Here is a 17,698-nt window from a genome sequence, read left to right as displayed (position 1 = left end):
TTGCTTTCAGGAAAACAAAAAATAACTGTAGTGCAAATATTAGATATAAACTTTCACTTTCTAAAATTACCTCTGATGTCATGTGATCTTAAAAAAATGTGGCCAGAATTTTTCCAGCAAAGTGGAACAGAACAAAGCTTCTGTAGTTTCTAAGCCATGAAATCTACCTTGCTTTGTCCAAATGGCAGATTTCAAAATCAAGACAAGAGCTTCATTATAGGGGATGCAGTTGGGTTACTTTGCATCAGAGTGATCATGAAGGTTTGCCTTTATGGTTATGCATTCTTAATCTCAAGCATTCCCCCAAAAGCAGACAAGACACACTTCACTGGAGGAATTAACTTAAAAAAAAAGCAGTATGAGATCCTTGATATTCTCTATACCCAGTCACTGAGGTAATGGTTACCTCGGCTCACCTTCTCTCAGCCAAAGAGTAGTGTGAGAGTACAGAGACCTCTGGGATTTCCTGTCACTTCCCTATGTCCTCTGGCATGCCTTGGACCAGAGGTGGAAGATGGGGGTAGAACCATTTACACTATATTTATGGGACCTTTCCTGGACATGCTGAGAAATTGGGAGATCATCTATGAATTTTAGTACTAAAATTTCCAGAAACGTTGGCAATTTGGAATATTATTCCTTCAAACAGCAATTTATTGCCTACACAGCCCTTCAATCCTGAGGTCCTGTGGATCTGTAAGACGTACAAAGTGCCTTGTAAACTTGTTTGCTGCCATCATGTGGCCTTATTGGTATCAAAGGAGATAGATTTTATGATTATCCATGTTCAACTCCTGCTTAAGGATTCTTATGTAAGATTATTTACTGATTCTGTTCAATAAATATTTGCCGAGTTTTTCCTTTGACGGACCCAACCTTTGCAAGAAATCCTCATGCATCCACCAGATGATATTAATTTATGTGCAGTGTGATTAGTTGGAGTGTTCTTGGGCAGTAACGTATCAGTGAGGCTCAGATTGCATTACAAACCAAAACAACAAATCACTGAGTGGTTTGGCTTTAAATATCCTGTGAATCTGGAGGATGCTCTAACCCATCATTTTATATTAGAAACTGATTAGAAGGAATATTTCAACATTCCAAGATTCATTCAAATAATTCCAAATTTATCTAATTATGTGATTTTATGTGCTTGACTTCAAACATATTGTTTCATATTCATATGGAAGTATTCTCCTTCAGCTCTTGCAAAGAAAGCTGAGATGCCTATGGATTTATGGAGGAATTATAAGAAAGTGAATGTGTTGGGCTGTCAGCAGAAAATAATCATGCCTGACCCTGCTGTGTTCATAACCTATTTTGCTTAGTTGCTTGGGACTGTTTATGTGTGAAGGTCAAGCCTTTCACAGGATTCCAGCTAAGTACATTGAGTATTTGCCGCCAAAGGAGAAAAGATCCATTTTAAAGGATGCAGAAACATCCTAAAATTCTATTAATACTTGACAAGGGTTTCCATGAGACATGGATTTCTGAAATATTAGGGAAAGACATTAAAAGAGTAAGGTCTCATCCTTCCTCCCTCCAGTTTCCACAGGTGTGCGATTTCCACATTATTTCGGGATACAAGTGGTCCCTATTCTGTTAGTCCCTGCAGAGTGGCAGCAGGGAGAAAGAGAAATTAGATACGTCCGTGAGGTCCACGTGCCCGTCATTGGGGGTTGGGTGACCTATACCCTGTAGGTGGGATGAAAGAGGAGTCAAAGTTGACCATGTTAAAGACAGGTAAGCTCTCTTGACTGATTTTTGTTCGTTCTGCACAGGTTAATCCTCTTGATATGATGTCTCATACCAGAGGGAAATCCTTCCCAGTGTGTCACTGGACTCAAGTGGTCCTGAACAAAGAATACTAGAAGGAGTTGGGGAAGAGACAGCAGAGGCAATTATCACCATCTTCCAAAATATTTGAAGTGCTCAAGAAGTGGAAAAACAATGATAGCTGGGTTGGCATTACTCTGATTTAGGTGAACTTTGAAGTTTATCAAAGTAGGTTAAGTTAGACGGGGATAATTGGGAGTTCCATGATGAATTTGTAAGGGATGGGTTCTGTTTGATTAGCTTTCCCTGATTTTTTTTTTGAGAAAATCAAAAGAGTATGTTTTGACCTTGTAGGATGTTGTGAAGCTGATGACAGTGAGTCAGCATCCTCTTTTCCACTCTATCAGATCTTCATTTAATTTAAATCATTGGGAATAAAAACAGATAAAGTATAAAACAGACCAGCTATCTCCCATTTTATACAACTCCACAGACAAAATCAACCTCAAACAGTCCACAGATGAAGGGCACACAATACTATCTTGTAGTGCAATAATTTTACATGCTATGTGAAAGAATTTTATCAACACCTGATCACTAAACATGGTCAGATGCTTAGTGTATAGTAATGCATTTCTAAGTATTCAGTCTGGGTCTTCTATGCATTGAAGCATATCCATGCAGAGGGTACTGAACAAGCTCAGTGACGTAAAATGGTTTCCGTTACATTGCTGGAATCAAATTCTTTTGGAAGTATTTCACCCACAAATAATGGTGGACCCAAACACTGAAACAGGTCTTAAGAGATGAATGAGGGCTAATTTTATATTACTTGAAATCCCTGACCTCAGCTGCACTGCTGCTGGGGTGTCCAAGGCATCGATCTTCCTCCAGGCAAAATCGTTCTTTTTCCTCTCCCACCTAACCTCTACCAATGTCCTCAGCCACTCACAATCACCTTGTGAACCTCCCGCAATCATCTCCGTGAACTTCCCAATCATTTTCCCAACATCCCACCCCAATCATTTCCCTAGCCCTCCCTAACCTTTTCATCACCCTCCCATACCCCAATATTTTCCCCATGCTGATCCGGTCTTTAATTCACCCCAGTCTTCTTCCACTATTCACCATTTCTTTTGTGATCCTCTCCTCTCCCCAGAGCTCCATCTCCTTCAGCAACCATCTCACCCATTCCCCAGCTCATTATTAACAATTCCTGCTGGGACAAGAGATTACAGTTGAAGACCTCTGTGCACATTTCTGCATGCAATATCTAATTTTGTCTGTTGTCTTTGCCAAGATGTTTTGCCTTGGGCCTCATGGGCAACCTGGAGACTAGAAACTTTACACCTGATCAGCATTTGACAGTCATGGCAATGTCACTTTAATATGCTTTTTTTTCGATGCTTTAGAATTTCTAGCTGAAAGAGTATATGTGGGTTTTAGGAAGTAATATGATAGATTATTACATAAGAGGCTTGAAGCTGGAATTTCCTGTGGAGCCTGAACTTTTCTCAAAAAATAGTTAAATTTAAAGGAATGGTACTCATTGGGGAGTACTCAGACATATATATACTTTTCCTTTAGGAAAATATTTTTTCCAGGGATCATTAACTGCCTTTCTGAGCAGATGGAAAAGTTAAAAGATAAAACAGTATTTTCATGAATGCAATTTGCTACAATTGTTTATTTTACTAAAAAAAGTCAGCTGGCACAAGGGTGACAAAATTGCAGCATGATATTTATGTTTTTTTAAAAATATCATCCAGTATCCAACATTTTTCTGTTGATGTCCTATGTTAAAGTCTAGAGACCTAGATGAAGGTTGTTTTTCTGGCTGGCCAACTAGGAATAGATTAAGCTGGAAGTTATTGACAATATTCTTTCCTCAGTATATACAGGATTTGAAAGTCAGACTTGAGTGATTGAAAAAACAATTCTTCATTTCATTCCACCAGAAATATTCCTTCCACTTGCTAGGGGTACTGAAGGGTTTTCAGTTCACAGACACCATTCATGGAACTCTATTATTTGCATGGAGAAACCAGCCTGCTTCTGTGAAGTTCCTTTCTTAACCCCCTTCCCCCAGAATGAGAAGCAGCCCTATCATCTGTAGTGCTCCAATTAACAGGTCAACTGAGAAATGGTAAAACTCTCTACCAAAGAGTGACCAAACTTAAGATTGGGAGATGAATTCACAGCTCTGAGTTAATAGCTCAGCATTGTACGATTCACACTATATTTTGTGAGGACTTTAGCCACCACAGTAGCAATATCCAGTAGCAGCAGGCAGCTGAAACATCGGCAGGGCAGATAGTTCATCCATTGTTCCCAGCCAGGTGCTAGGAGTGCATGAGGAATGCGAGGAAGATTTTTTTTGCCGGGGGAGGGGAAGATGAACCAATGACAGGAGTTTGTGAGCAGGGTCATATGAGACATGAAGTTATGTGATAAAATCTCCAGGACTAACTTACTGCCTTTAAATACATACTCCAAGTAACAGTTAAATTTAGATCTGAAATCTGAATTCAACAACTGATTTACATGCAATCTATTTGGTATTCCAGCAGAATAATATTTATCACAAAACAGGTTATTTTCAGAGTGAGAGCTCACTGCACTTTTGTGATAATGGGAGTAACCCATTATAAAGGTACCTGTGACATTTCATTTCTGCTTGGCTAACAATTTGCAAAGCTTTAATACTGGTGTCCTATTCCTGCCTTCTGACTGAAACCTCTGTGGGTATGTCTGCTGAGCTTTTGTGTTGCTGATATAAAAATGGCTCAAGGATAGGAAAACCCTGTGGAAGGTCAAACCTCCAGGATTCTGATGGCTGAGCTCTGGAGTTAGTGAAGAATCATCCAAATTATTGGTCTTTGATTGTCTTGAACAATGGAACTAGATCTAAGAGGAGGATAAGATTTCTTTAAAAAGATGAAAAGATAAAAAAATGACCCTTTTTGAAATTATAACCATATACTTAAGTACTCCATGGAATTAATATAACTTAATGTCCAAATAATCATAGAAAATAAGTCCTTTTAATGATTCTATATTATTGAAATATTTCTGTTCATTTTTGGCATTTGAATTCTTTAACATTCCAATGAGATTCTTTTGCCTAATAATTCTGAAAGATTTTGTTTTCTATAAGACAAGGGAATTTCACCTGAATCTATTCCTGTTCCTTATTTATAACACAGAATTTCAACCTATACATTTTCTATATTTCCTTCTGATATAGATTTGTAATGAAAACCAAACACATGGGTTTCAAATAAATTAGTTCACAATCTGCGCACAATCTTCCTGATATTCCAACAGAATAATATTTCACAAAACAACTTATTTCCAGAGTGACTGTTCACTGTATTATTGTGATAAAGGAAACAATACAATACAAGGATACCTACGACATTTTATTTTTGCTTTAAGGTGAATCTGTTCTTTCCATTCTTGGATATCTCAATGTACCTTCATCAATGCAAGTTGCTGTGCAGAAATCTTATGAGGGGGATATGTAGTGCAGGAAAATGAGTGGTAGATTGCAAAACTGCAAACAATTTTTTTTAAATTTAAGAAGCTAACACTTTAACTTTGAACTTTGGGTGAACTGTTCAGCAAATGAAAATGATAAGCATATGTTAACGTTTGGAATTATCATATATTATGTAACTATTTCAGTCATTCCTGCTTTAGGTATATGAGTGCATTTAAAAATGTTTATGCATTAAAACCATTATAAAGAAAACAAGTGAGATTTTACTCTGACTGGATTTGTTTTGACAGACATTCTTTTCATACATTGAGACAATTCAAGTGAATAGCAAAGGAACAAACCATTCTGCCCATCTAAGCAGTTCTGCCCATCTAGGTCTTCACCACCTTTTATGTCCCTCACAAGTCATCTCCTGTACTACACCATCAACACTGTCCACATATTGCCCTAACCTCTCCCTCTCATCTGTTTAACCAGTTTCCATATCTGAACTAATCACCTCAAATAGTCTTTGTGGTTAACTTCATATTAACTTTATTAATAACTACCTTATGCTTATTACTTACAATTTTGAACTACTTCACAGTGGAAACCTTTTCTCTACTTTTATCATTTCACATCCTTTCATTATCTTCAACTTTATCCTGTCACCCCTCAGCTTTCTATTTCTTACGGAAAGGAAGCCAGGCCTAGTTAGGCTATCCTGGTAAGCATAGCCCCTCAGTTCTGACACCATCCTTATGAAGATTTTTTCCAATTTCTCCAGTGCCCCTGTATCATTTTTTATAATATGGTGACCAGATCCATGTGTGGTCTTCCAAGCATGATCTATACAAAATCTAATACATTTAACATTGCTTTTCAATTTCATTCTGTTTAAAAATAAACCATAGTATTTGATTTGATTGTTTTAATGACATTAATCTGTGTTGCAACTTTTTTAAAATCCTAGATCCCTTTGGTTTTCTACCCCATTCACATTTTTTCCAAAAGATACATGTCCCCATATTCTTCCAACCAAAATGCATCACCTCACATTGTTCTGTCAAAGTGTTTGTAACAAAATCACCAATGCACTTTTATTCAGAAACAGATTTCAACATCTGATTCTGAGGGAAAAAATGCAATGCCCACATCTAAAGAATGCACAGACGGTTTAAAAAGAGCATCTTAAGTTTGTAGTGGACTGCACTAGTTGGAAGTTATACCAGTGCCAGTGAGTCAGGATTTCTATTTTAATCCTGGTACTAAGGATTTGAATATTAAAGGCCAGCAATTTCCTTGGTGTTGCTGTTCCTCCAGCTCTGAGTGTTATATACAAAGATGCAAACATACAGATTAACAGCAGGAGTCACTTTGCCCCTTGCACCTGCTCCACTATTCAAGAAGATCATAGTTGATCAGACTGTAACATCAGCCCCACATTCCTGCCCACTGTCCTCAACCTTTTACCCCTTTGTCTATCAAAAATTTATCTACTTATATCTTAAATTCTAATTTTTATTCTATTTTTCTATTTATTTTGTTCTATTTACTTTTATTCTACTGTTTTATTCTACTTTTTTTCTATTTTTATTCTAGGGTGGGGACATATTCGGCACAGCTTTGTGGGCCAAAGGGCCTGAATTGTGCTGTAATTGTTCTATGTTCTATGTTCTAAAATATTCAAAGGCTCTGCCTCCAGCACCCTTTATGGAAGAGAGTTCCAAAGACTCATGACCCTCTGAGAGAAGAATCTTCTCCTCATCCCTGTCTTCACTGGGTAATCTCTTACCTTTAAACAGTGACTCTTTGTTCGAGATTCTCTCATAAGAGGAAACCTCCTTTCCACCTTCACCCTGCCAAGCCCCCTCAGGACCTTGTGCTTCAATCAAGAATCATGTTCACCAGAAGAATGTTTACATGTGGCACACTTCTCCCAATTTCCCACAGCAGCAGTAGCTACAAGATAATTCCAGGACAAAGTGTTTGCCAAGATACATTCTTTTGTTATCAAAGCTGAGACGAACATGCCTGTTACCCACATTGTACAAACAGCCAGCATTTTGAAATCAGTGCCTACATTAGCAAATCCCAGCTCTGTCCTAAATACTATTCTCCCTTTTGGTGGGCTGCACCTTAAAACTTTCACATGATGAACTCTGCTTTTCCTTGGCAAAACTCTATTGTGGGTGGAAATTTTTGGAATGGTTTTGTGAAATCACGTGGGTAACCTGACCAACAATTAATAAGTTCTGAGTCCAGCAATTAGCTCTTTGTACTAACAGGAAACATAGGAGTAAATGTTCTTTTCACACAAAAATTTACACAGAAACCCAATAGGGAAGTGACCCAACACAACAAAGGATTACACTTTAAGGAGGAGAGAGAGGTAGACAAGTAGTGAGGTTAAGGCATTCCAGAATCTGGTTAGGCAACAGAAAGTTTGTTGATCAGTGGTGGAGTGAAGACAACTGAAGCTGTACAAGAGATCAGAACTGAAGGACTGCAGACATCTCAAAGAGTTGTAGAGCTGGAGAGCTATAGAGATAGGCGAGGGCAAGATAAAGGGTTTGATACACAGAAGAGGTAGTTAAAATCAGTATTTAGCAAGGTCAGAGAGGATCAGACTAATGGGCGAATGGAAGTTGGCATGAATTAGGATACAACCCTGTTTTGGGTGAGCTCAATATTAAGGAGGATGCAAAATGAGAAATCATCAGGGAAAGCATGCTTTACTGAGGTGGTAGGAAACATGTAATAAAAAGTACAAGAAAAAAGGTGGAAAGAAAATTCTTCTTCTCTTTCTTTGGCAGTCCCTTAGGGTTGAGGGTGACCTGCTTCCATTCCAGTTCTGTGGGTTCTGAGATGCCTGAAGAGTCCCAGGTGGGACATCTGGAATCTTCCACAGGTGGGGCAGGAAGTGCTTGATGGGGCGTGCATTTGGGTTGTGTGGGAGATGATGAGTTTCTACCATGCTTGCTGGGCTTCAGTTTGCTCCCAACAAAGAGGCTCAAGGTTCTTTGTGCCTTCCTGGATACTCCCTCCCCATTTTGATCTATCACGTGCCAGAGATTCACGTGAGTCAGTGAGGTTGTTAAATTTTTTTTTGCATGGAGGCTTTGAGAAAATCTTTGAAACATTCCCTCGTCCTCTGGTATTCTCATGCCGTGATGGGACTTACAGTAAAGTGCCTGGAGTTTGGTATCAGGCTTGTGAATAACGTAACTTTCTTTCAGAGTGTTGAGTATAATTAGAGCCTTGACACTGAGAGATGATGTTGGTTCATTTATTCTGCCTATGAATTGGAAGAATTTGTGGAAACAGCATTGGCTGTACCTATCCAGAGCTTTGTCTAGTCCATGAATCCGAAGTATTCAGGAGGGAAGGGAATCTTTGATGCCTGGTAGACTATGTTCTGGGTTTGAGGTCTTGATTTCCAAACACTCTCCTTTGTTCCTGTTTCTAAAGGCCGTGCTTCTGCACTGGAAGTGGTGGTGAACATCGTCATCAGTGTCTGCCTTCACTGAGGTATGACTCCCAAGATATGGAAAGTTATTCATATTTTACAGGGTCTCATCATAGGTCTTTATTGCCGGGGTGGTGTTGTGGATCAGTGGCAATTTTCCAGAGGGCCTTTGTTATGTGGATGTTTAGTGTAGGTCTCATTCACTTGTAATTTTCATTGAATTAGTCAATAATACCTTATAGCTCAGCTTGTTGTTTTGCAAGTATGATCTGTGTACTGTAGCTGGACAACTAAACTTAAAGGAGCTTCGGTTCTTGACTGGAGACAACAGAAGTTGGACGGTCTCCTATTCAACCTGTTGGAGACCTTTTACAGATCAGGTGCAATATTGCAGTGTGAAAGATTGAGGAAAGTGTTGGGGAGATGACACAGTCATTGCCTAACACCAGTTTGGTGGATCTCATATTTCCTTACAACAGAGAACGGGACTCTTATGTCCATCAAGTCAATGCCAGCCAGCCCGTATGGCAATCCCATCTATCCCATTCCTCTACCTATTTCCCCATAACCTATTATTTCTCACATGTCCATTAACAACCTGCTGATTTGCCTACCACCCACCTATGCTTAGGGGTAATTTACAGTCACCAATTATCCTACCAATCAGCTCATCTTTGGGATGTGGGAGGAAACCAGGTCAACCAGGGGAAACCCCCACAGTCGGTAGGAGAAAGTGCAAACCACACAGACAGCACCCAAAGTCAGGATTGAACCCAGGTTGCTGGAGGTGTGAGGCAGCAGCACCACCTGCTGTACCAACAATGTTAGAATGACCACTGTAAATATGTATTGGAGGTTCTTCTCTGCAACGTTTTAGTGACAGCACCCTGTTGTTTCTCAGTTGGGACATGGCTTTTTGAACCACTTGTTGGTCTCCACCATAACAGCCTCCCACAGTGCTCTGGGAGACAGCACACTGCCAGCATCAGGCAATATCAAGCAGCGGATTCCCAAACCATTCAGAGATCCAGAAAGGGTCCCTCTTAGACAACAGACCCTTGACTGAGCAGTGTCAGGAACATAGAACATAGAACATTACAGCACAGTACAGGCCCTTCGGCCCACAATGTTGTGTCGACATTTTATCCTGGTCTCCCACATAGCTCTCCATTTCTTTATCATTCTTGTGTCTATTTAAGAGTCCTTTAAATGTCCCTAATGTATCTGCCCCCACAACCTCTGCCAGCAGTGTGTTCCACGCACCCACCAAGAACTGGATCAAAAAAATGTTGTCCAACTCCAGGTAGCGTCCAACAGAAAACAACTTTTTCTGTCAGGATTGGAGAGTGAGGAGTGAGGGAGGACAGGTGAAGGAGAAGGGGAATGAAGAAGGAGGAGAGTGAGGAACAAGGAAAGAGCAGGGGAGAGGATGGAGAAGGGAAGAGAGGGAGCAGAGTGGGAAGGAGAGTAGGAAAGAGGGTAAAGGAATGAGGATGGAAGGAATTCGAGGACATGGAGAAGGAGAATTACCCTGGTAGGGGAGACCAATTGTGGGAGAGGTCTGGGGAAGGTGGGTGAGGGAGGGGAACAAGGCTAAGGGCAGGTGCCTCTGTGTCCACCCATATATGTTTGAATTTGTGTGAGGAAAGGTTATTTGTTATGTATATTAGGAAAGCCAGCACAAACGGAATAGCTAAATCTCATTTGCACTCACTGGGAATTGGAGAAGAGTGGGAACGTGAATTAGGAGCTAAACGGGTGAAGTAGAATGTAATAAGGTGGTGTTGAATACGTATGTAACCTATGATAAACCTGTAGTGTAACTGCAAGATAGAAATGATGATATGTACTATTCTTGCACAAGTACTAATGCATATACCAAATTGCATTCTGTGGTAATCTGCTGTAGGTATCAACTCAAATAGGATAATGAACTTGTTAATATAATGCAGAGAAAATTTACTTTAATCACACTAAATAGTTACATAAGCATGGTATTAATCCTAATTTCTGCCTTCGATTGCAGCTTATTTGAAGCTGTTAGTCAGCATTTACCAGTTTTCATATACTGTACGTGGGCACATGGACAACGTCAATGTCAGGTTGAGAGCAGGAGACCAGATAAATAGTTAAGTGCACGCCAGGTCAGAGCCAGCAAATGTGGCTGAAAATCATTGCTGTCTTACTGAAATATTCAAACACATAGGGGAGAAGTTGGCTTATTCATGAACATGGTTCCTCTGGCTTAACCCATGCCTGTTCAAACAGCACATTAAATTGGTTCTGCCTGCTCCTTTAAATAATTGCTGTGTGCAGCCAGAGTTGCCCACACTGTTCATTGGCTGGACATGCCAACGGGGAGCTCAACATCTCTCACAGAAGAAAACGATACTTAATAGTAGGCAACAGGAAAGAGATTGAAGAGGGCAAGTACTGGTGCATGTTTTACACTCATGGAGGAGGTAGTGCTGACCAGCATTGGAGAAAGCATCACTGAGGTTCTGGTCACTTGAGGGACTAAAGGGATTGGTAATGAGGGCATGTGCATATTTAATCCTCATTCACTTACTCCCCAGTTCCTTACTTTTCCATATCAAGCTGCGTTTGATGTAAACACATTGTTTTTAAATCCTTCTTTTATTTCAACACGATCCAATGCTTATCCCTTTTTACTTTCAGATATCCAGAACTGGAGGCTTCTCAACCTGTGATGGAGAGATACTGGTGATTTGCTCTCACTGCTGCAACGAGCAGTTCAGGCATTTGGGAAGCTAGGATTCCCGAGGAGTGTACATCTGATGCAAGGAGGCAGGGACGTTGGCAAAATTAGCATAGGTGACAACTCACTAAAGGGTGAGATGTTGCTTATATCTCCAGCAAGATTTGGAAGGAGCTAGGAAACAACGTTTAAGATTCACATTCAACTGGACAGTCACAGGCCATTCTGTGTTTGCTTTAATTTGAGATTAAATTATGACTGGTCCCAATTGACAGATTTCAGTTTTGATTTATTTTGTGAAGTAAAGACTTCACACGAATTGTTCATTCATGAAGTTGCGCTAAGATCATTACTCCCTAAACACCCTCAATGGATTTGACCTCCTGCTGAGGCCCTTCCACCTCCCCATCTCAGTCAGCAGGTTGTCCCGCTCTCTAAACCCTCTCTTTGTCTTCCCAGTCATGTTCAGTTTCCAGAGAAAGCCCTGCCAGGCCACTCATGTTTGTAATCAAATTGTTTCAACACAAACAAAAGTACTTCAGCATAAGCCAGGCCATTCCCTGTGGATCTTTGGAATTTTAGCTGACTATTGCAAAGCTCCAAAAACATTTATAATTGCACTGGGAGTGAGAAGAAATAATCCAGCAACTAACCTATAAATTGTTCCCTTTAAAAGGTGCTGGTAATTTTACTGTGGTGTCGTTTGCTGAGATCCCATTCCATATAATATCATGCTCATCTGTGCTAGGGTGAAACAACATATAGGGTGGAACGCTGTTCTTGAAAATGGTGGTGATGTAAGATCACTGTTGCAGACTGATTAATACTCAAGAATCTAGGCTGATGCAATGCTGTATCTTTGAAGGTGTCGTTTGTTGACTGCTGCATGAAACCTAGCCTCCAACTCCATCTCTCATGTGGGCAAAAAAGATAAGATCCTATGACATTTTCTCAAAGAAGAGCAGAGGAGTTATCCCTCGTGTCCTGACTAATATTAATCTCAGTTTAATTTTACTAAAGAACGGATTATTTGGTCATTATCATGTAATTAGAACATAGAACATTACAGCACAGTGCAGGCCCTTTAGCACACGATGTTGTGTTAACTTTTTAAACTACTCTAAGATCAATCTAACCATTCCTTCCCACATACCCTCTATTTTTCTATCATTCATGTGTCTATCTCTTAAATGTCCCTAATGTATCTGCCTCTACGAGCACCCCTGGCAACGCATTCCATGCGCCCACCACTTTCTGTGTGAAAAACTTACCTCTGATAACCCCCCATACTTTCCTCCAATCACCTTAAAATTATGCCCCCTCGTGTTAGCCATTTCCACCCTGGGAAAAAGTCTCTGGCTGTCCACTCGATCTATGCCTCTTATCACCTTGTACACCTCTATCAAGTCACCTTTCATTCTCCTTCTCTCCAAAAAGAAAAGCCCAAGCTCACTCAACCTATCCTCATAGGACATGATCCCCAATCCAGGTAGATGGTGGTAAATTCTGGTAAATCTCCTCTGCACCCTTTCTAAACCTTCCACATCCTCCCTATAGTATAGACCAGAACTGAACACAATATTCTAAATGTGGTCTAACCAGGGTTTTATAGAGCTGCAACGTTACCTCGTGGCTCTTGAACTCAGTCCCCCGACTAATGAAGGCCAACACGCCACACACCTTCTTAACAACTTGTGCAGCAATTGCATGTCCCACATTCCCAACTGCATGTGGGAAATTAATTGTTCAGGTTCCCACATTAAAATGAGGACTACACTTTAGTAATATAAACAGAAAATGCTGGAAACATTCAACAGACCAGGCAGCATCTGTAGAAAGAGAAACGGAGTTTATGTTTCAGGTCAGAGACCTTTCTTCAGCAGTTTCTATTTTTATTTCAGTTTTCCAGCACCTGCAGTTTTTTTATTTTCATCTGCACTTCAGTAATATAGCCATATTTAATTGGCCTAAATGCAGATTTTCGTTTTTGTAAAAGGTGGACATGAAATGGGATAATGACTGGAACCACACTGTCTGTTGACACACTCTTGAAATTTCACCTGTAGTTAACATTACTGATTTTAATCTTTAAATTCATGTATCAAGATCTCAGAGTTTGATGAGCAAACATTTTGCTTTATTCAAGTAGGGATAATTCATTCCCATGCATAAGGAAACCACACCTGAGGAATTTAAAGCTTATTTAAAGAAATGCCATAGCTACACCGTGGACATGTTAAATGTAGCTTCAGTGTGTTCAAACACATTTTATTAGAGACTGAATATGAAGCTTGAATGACAGCTGAAAAGCAAGGCTATTAGAGCATGATTATTTTCCAGAGTAAGGAAAGATCTATAAATAGGTCACAACTTTAATTGACCTAGTGCAGACATTGAAAAATATAACATTGCAGCTTTGAGCTAATGAATAATTTCATCTGCACTGCACGTGTTGGCACTGAAATGACACAGCATGAGAGAACTTAGACTTCAAATGATACATATCAAATTCTAAAGCTGAACTATCAGCCTATGGTTGCTCTGCGTTACTGAAGGAGGGAAGGCAGGATGGATGGAGTCGAAGCTTGCAGACACTAACCCTCCAAGCAGCATTGGCATGGCATCCTGTGGCATCCAAAATACAAGGGGAGAAAGCTCATAATTGATACCATTCACAGGGCATTAAATGCCCAAAGTGAAAATGCATAAATAAATATGATAGGATCTAGTCACGATCATTTTAAATTAGACGTAGCATTGTACATTTATGGGTAGTCATTTCTATTGCAGCTTCTGAAGCACTAATATTTAGTTAGTCTTATCCATTAACTTTGTGAAGCATTGTGTTAAGGTCAACAGACCTGTGAAGAATAAGGACTGAAGACGCGTTTCAATGATCCTGCCCTCCAGCTTTATTTAATAGCTCTTTACAATTCATGAAGTGCATTGAGTGGGAAATTATATTCATTCTTCTTCAGTGAAAAAGCCACTTCTAATTCAAGTTATAAGAATATTTGCAGTGATCAAGGCCTTTCCTTTTAATCACTTCCATAATTTGGCTTGTGTTAAGACAAACGTTAGCACAGCAGAAAGTGATTATTTACATATGCCTACTCATGCACTATTGCCATCAAATTATTGACTTTGTTTACTGATTTGAAAGTAAAGAAAAAAAATTAAACAATACAAGAACATTTTGCTGACAAAAATGTTAATGAACAGTAGAACTATTACAGAAGTACATGCTGAGGAGAGTTAAAGTTTTGAAATTGAGGGCTGGTAGCCCTGGGGGTTAACACATTTGGGAATAAAAATCCTTTCATTGCAGCAAGAAAGCTCAGCTCACATTCAAAACTGAGATTGTTGGTCTTCGACTGCTATTTTTGGCATTGTAACTCTACTTGGATCTTGGGTTGCCTGCTTCACACTGCTGAAGTAGAAGTTCCTCACAACAATCACCAAACAATATCAATGCCATATTTTAAAGCTGATTTTCTGAATGTATTTGTGTGGGACTTTTCAAAGAAAGTGATTGCTGGTCATGGGAAGTTATTGTTTACACAGTGATCTTACTTCTGTTTTAGAAGGAACTGAGACATTGTGTACCTAAACAGCATTACAAAGGAAATGTGCAAGATGTTTTGTGAAGTAATCCTGCCTGTAATGCAACTGCTGCATCTACTAAACACGCCATCATCTGTATTCATTTGACAATACTGAAAACCCGATCAATTATCTGTTTGAAACTTCATTTTAGTTGTAATTTTGATACTAATTCCATATTTAAGTATGTTTAATAATACAAACTCTTCAACAATTCAATCGTGACAAAAAATTGCTAGCTTTTTGTCTCTGGAAGGTAATCCGACAGTGAATGCACATTAATCATAGAGCTTCAATCAAAGAACACAGCAGACCTGGGGGAGTGTTCGGAGGGCTCACTGGAGAGAACAAGCTGCTAGAAGAAGGATGAGAAGGAAGGAGAAGGAAGGATCTCAGAGGAAACCACATCTGACCAGGACATTCAGGGAGCAATTCTCCTGCCTGAAGCTCAGTGAAGAGCAAAGTGAGGAATGTTTACATTTCTCCAAGGAGGTCTGCACTGGAATCTGACCATTTGTCACAGACACAACCACAGTCTCAGAGCTGGACAATGACTCTACTGCCAATGCCTTTATAGATATTCCCAAAACAAAATACTACAGAAGCTGGAAACTGGAAAAACAAGCAGAAAATGCTGGAGATACTCAACAGGTTAGGCAGCATCTATCGCGAGAGAAACAAAGTTAATGTTTCAAGTCAATGATCATTTATCAAAACTGACCTTTAAAAGCAGCCATGGCCATTGGCATAATACGTCTGCCTACTTCCACAATCACGCTGTGGATTTTGGTAACATTTCCCCTTTAAGAGAGGTCATTAAGCCTCTGAATTTAAAAGGATTTAATTTCCTTTCATTCCCTCTCACCAGAAAAAAACAGAGTATAAACATTTGCCAGATAGTGCTCTGCCCTGCAGTGCTGGCTCCCATTCCATTTACAGGCACGGTAGTGTAGCAGTTAGCATAACGCTTTACAGTGCCAGCGACCCGGGTTCATATCTGGCCGCTGTCTGTGAGGAGTTTTTACGTTCTCCCCATGACTGCATGGGTTTCCTCCAGTGCTCCGGTTTCCTCCCACATTCCAAAGACGTACAGGTTAGGAAGTTGTGAGCAGGCTATGTTGGCACCAGCAGCATGGTGACACTTGTGGGCTGCCCCCAGAACACTCTATGTAAAAAGATGCATTTCACTGTGTGTTTCCATGTACATGTGACTAATAAAGATATCTGATCTGATCTGATTTCGGATGCCACATGCCAAACTTCCCATGTAGTGGAACTGAAAGGGCTTCCTCTATCTCAGCATCTAGCCAGTGTGCTTCTACAGGAAAATGACCAAGATCCTGCCTTCATCCTGTGACGTATCTGATGGAAATCCAACGGGATGCTATTGGGTGACGAGGGCTATCTGCTCTTTGAAATGGATCATGAAGTTGGTTGCAATCAACACAACCATGGACAGGATGGACCAAGAGAATATCATGCTGGCTAGGGAAATGTGATTGGGCAGACCTGTGGTTTATTGAAGAAACAGGAGAACCCTGTGGTACATGACTGAGCAAGACCCAAGATTAGCATAACTCTACTGCATATTGCATAGCATTGAGCCATAACATATGACTCAACGTCATAACCTCCTGCCTTCACCTATCAGGTGTGATGCTAAGGAACGAGACAACAAAGGAGAGAGAAGTAGGAAAGGAGGAGCAGGAAAGAAGTGGGTGGAAGAAGAACAAGCAGCAAATGAAAGATAAGATAAGATTTCTTTATTAGTCACATGTACATCGAAACACACTGTGAAATGTATGTTTTGCGTAGAGTGTTTTGGGGGCAGCCAGCAAGTGTCGCCATGCTTCCGGCGCCAACATAGCATGCCCACAACTTCCTAACCCATACGTCTTTGGAATGTGGGAGGAAACTGGGGCACCTGGAGGAAACCCACGCAGACACGGGGAGAATGTACAAACTCCTTACAGACAGCGGCCGGAATTGAACACGGGTCGCTGGTGCTGTAAATAGCGTTGCGCTAACTGCTACACTACTGTGGAAAGAAGGAAGCAGCCGAGGCATCCTCTTTCTGACAAGGCTTTACAAGGAGGATTAATTCGATAGCAGTAATCTTCAACCTTGTTCACCAGTCACTAACTCTACCACTCATCCAACCTTTGACATTGTGTAAAATGCAAAAATAAATGCCAACATAAAATATAGTATTCCTCAATTAATGAACATTCAATTTATAAGTTATTGACTTAATGCCATTGACTCCTTGAACTATATGTCTTTGATTTAGGAGGCAATTTTTCACTATACAAACAGCATGCTGCTCTTCTTGCATAAACATATCTATACTGCATTTCACCCAGCTTTTTCAATTTACAAAATTTCACTTAGTGAAACATTCAAGTTATAACCATATAAATTCAAACCAATCAGTCTTATGCATCCCCTTAGTGCCTGTTTCCCAAATACTAGGACTGTTTTAGTTTCTTAGAGTCATTGAGTTATACAGCATGGAAACAGGTCCTTTGGCCCAACTCATCCATGCCAACCAAGGTTCCTTTGTGAGCTAATCCCATTTGGCTGCAGTTGGCCCATATCTCTCTAAACCTTTCCTATCCATGTACCTGTCCAAATATATTTGCACCCACCT

General features: G+C 40.1%; 1 protein-coding gene across 2 annotated transcripts in view; it reads right to left on the bottom strand.

Annotated features, from left to right (window-relative positions):
• prss12 (serine protease 12) overlaps positions 1-17,698 on the bottom strand; it is a 96,353-nt gene that overhangs the window by 43,656 nt on the left and 34,999 nt on the right. The window lies entirely within an intron of this gene.

This window comes from Pristis pectinata, chromosome 2 (genome assembly GCF_009764475.1).
Source record: "Pristis pectinata isolate sPriPec2 chromosome 2, sPriPec2.1.pri, whole genome shotgun sequence".
Taxonomy (NCBI): domain Eukaryota; kingdom Metazoa; phylum Chordata; class Chondrichthyes; order Rhinopristiformes; family Pristidae; genus Pristis; species Pristis pectinata.
The sequence above is the reverse complement of the archived record's forward strand: the minus strand, read 5'-3'. Positions and strand labels throughout refer to the sequence as shown.